The sequence below is a fragment of the Pteropus vampyrus genome, unplaced genomic scaffold (genome assembly GCF_000151845.1).
Source record: "Pteropus vampyrus isolate Shadow unplaced genomic scaffold, Pvam_2.0 Scaffold54, whole genome shotgun sequence".
In the NCBI taxonomy this organism is placed as follows: domain Eukaryota; kingdom Metazoa; phylum Chordata; class Mammalia; order Chiroptera; family Pteropodidae; genus Pteropus; species Pteropus vampyrus.
This window is the reverse complement of record NW_011888835.1, coordinates 1,703,575-1,706,182: the sequence shown is the minus strand read 5'-3', so window position 1 is coordinate 1,706,182 and position 2,608 is coordinate 1,703,575.

Sequence of the window (2,608 nt, the reverse complement as noted above, 5' to 3'; positions counted from 1 at the left end):
AAACTGTATCATATTTTCTATATCCATTCAAAAAATTTTTTCAAGAAAAACAACTGTGGCTACAGAATTGACTACCCAGGCAAATTGTCCTTCATGCATCAGTTTTAAATATGAAATATGTATTAAAAATAATATTGAGTAAAAAAGGTAAGTTGATAAAGAATTCCTGGGGACAGAAACCATTTCAACCAAGAAAACACGAAAAGTCTATTCAATGAATCAAGAAAAACACAAACAAAATAAGATATTTAACAAAGAAAAAAATTATTAAAATGAGCAAAATAGAAATTCTGGAGCTAAAGAATTCAATGAATGAAATAAAAAATGAAATAGAGATCATCAGCAGTAGAGCGAATGGAAGCCAAAATAAATGATCTATAGAAAGGAATTGTGAAATAATCCACTAAAAGGAAAACAAAGATAAAATAATGAAAAAGAGCAAAGAGAGCCTATTGATCTATGAAATTTAATCAAATGTACAAGTATTAGAGTCATCGGAGTTCCCGAAGGAGAAGAGTGTAGAAGGGGATAGAATATTTATTCAAAAAATAATAGCTGAGTACTTCCCATACCTAGAAAGAGACCTAGACATCCAAATTTACAAAGCTTGTAGATCACCATATAATCTTAATGCCAAAAGACTTTCTCCAACACACAGTATGATGAAATAAAGATAAAGGACCTAAAGGCAGCTGGGGTTGGGTAGAGTATAACCTATAAAAGAATCCCCATCAGGCTGTCAGCAAATTTCTCAGAAGAAACCCTATAGGCCAGGAGAGAATGGAAAATTCAAAGTATTACAAAATAAAAATTGCCGGCCAAGTATACTCTATCTGGCAAAGTTATCTTTTAGGTAAAAAGGATCCTTCCTGAAAGAAGCTCTTATAAAGGGTTCATTGTTTTCTATTCTTTTCTTTAATGATGTTTATTAAAATTCAAATAACTTAGGAATTTCTAGCATTCTCATGAATCTGTCAATCAAATTAAGAATTTTTCTCTGCAGACTGAATATAGGCTTGAAATTTAGAAAGCCACCAGAGTTGAAGCGCTCCCTAAGTCCTTTCCTTACCACATATGGCTTAAGGAAGAAATCTTTGCTAATTTTAAAGTAACCAAAATTCCTGGTGGACATTATATTTTGAGAAGCTGACAGGAGCATAGAGAGAACTATGGTGCCTGGAGCCAATTCCTAATTCATAAAGAGGATTTCATTCCAATTCACTAGTAATATAGTTAGGTTGACTGCCTCAGATTTGTGCAAATAACTTAAGCTAGTGCTTCCTAAACTTTAAAGTTCATATAAATCACCTGAGGGCTTGCTAAACTGTCGACTCTGATTCCGTAGATCTGTGAGGGAGCCTGAGATTTTACATTTCTAGCAAGTTTTCAGGATGGGCTATGCAATTAGCTCTCAAGTTATACTGAAGTTTGAGTAGCAAAATCTTAAACTGCATTTCCTAGAGTCAAAAAAGCATTATATAATCTTTCTGCGTTTCTTACCAAGGATATGTATACATATACATATACAAATCTGTATACTAGGATAATATGTTTCTCAAAATTCTCCAGTGTATGAAAACGTACACACTGAATGTCCATACAAAGAGTACATGAAATAAGTAGTGAGGAACAAATTATTTAAGATGTAGCCAGGATATAAGTAGGAAACCTGCATGGAAAGAGAACAGAACGGAGATTTGTCACTGGGAAATAAAGCTTTAATGGTGTCTAAGTTATTATTAGTTTCTGATATGTACTAGAAATAACATGGAAGTTCTGTTTTTGTTTGTTTGTTTATTTTCATTGGCAACAGGGAGTCATTGCAAACTCTTGGTTATCCTAAGTAAAATATAACTGTAAGAGACATTAGTTTTCAGTAAACACAAAGATTAGAAGAGAGAAGTACTCACGGTGGAAAAAATATGCCAATTTTAACCTGAGAACAGAAACCATATAAGTACTTCCATTTCTCCAACACAGTCTAGAATTTGAGAACTGAAACTATTGACCCCTGTCCCCTCCATAACAGCTTGCTAACTATGTTAATATGACCTCACTGTTTTGTCCTCTTTAGCATAATTTCCATATTCTAGGAGATTCTTACCCAGGAAAAAACTTGATTGTTTAGGAACTTCCTAAGGATGCACCAACTCTTTCATAAAAAGAATCAAATAGTATATGATCTTTGTATTTATGTCTCAAAATTTTCAACTTGCTATGTCCACCAAAATGGTACACAGTTATATCATGAATCTTACCCATTCAAACCAAGCCTCTAAATTAAAAGACTGGTTTTTCAATTTGTAAACAATGGAAACACAAGTATATATATTTTACAAAGTTTAATAGGCACTAGCTAGTAGACAGTAAAGTTTATAGGTAAGAAGTTACTTAATAAAAGATTAGTCTTAAAAGAAATTTCAAATTCCCACTAAATTCTGACTTTGTGCTTTCCCCTCTGAGATACTACCAAAACTTTGTGGCATTACCAATGTGAGAAATAGACTGAGATTTTTCTCATCGGCATGTTTTGTTGGTGATATTTGGCATTCAACAAATCAACTGACGTTCAACAAACTAACCCCATACAAAAAAAAAAAAAAAAAAA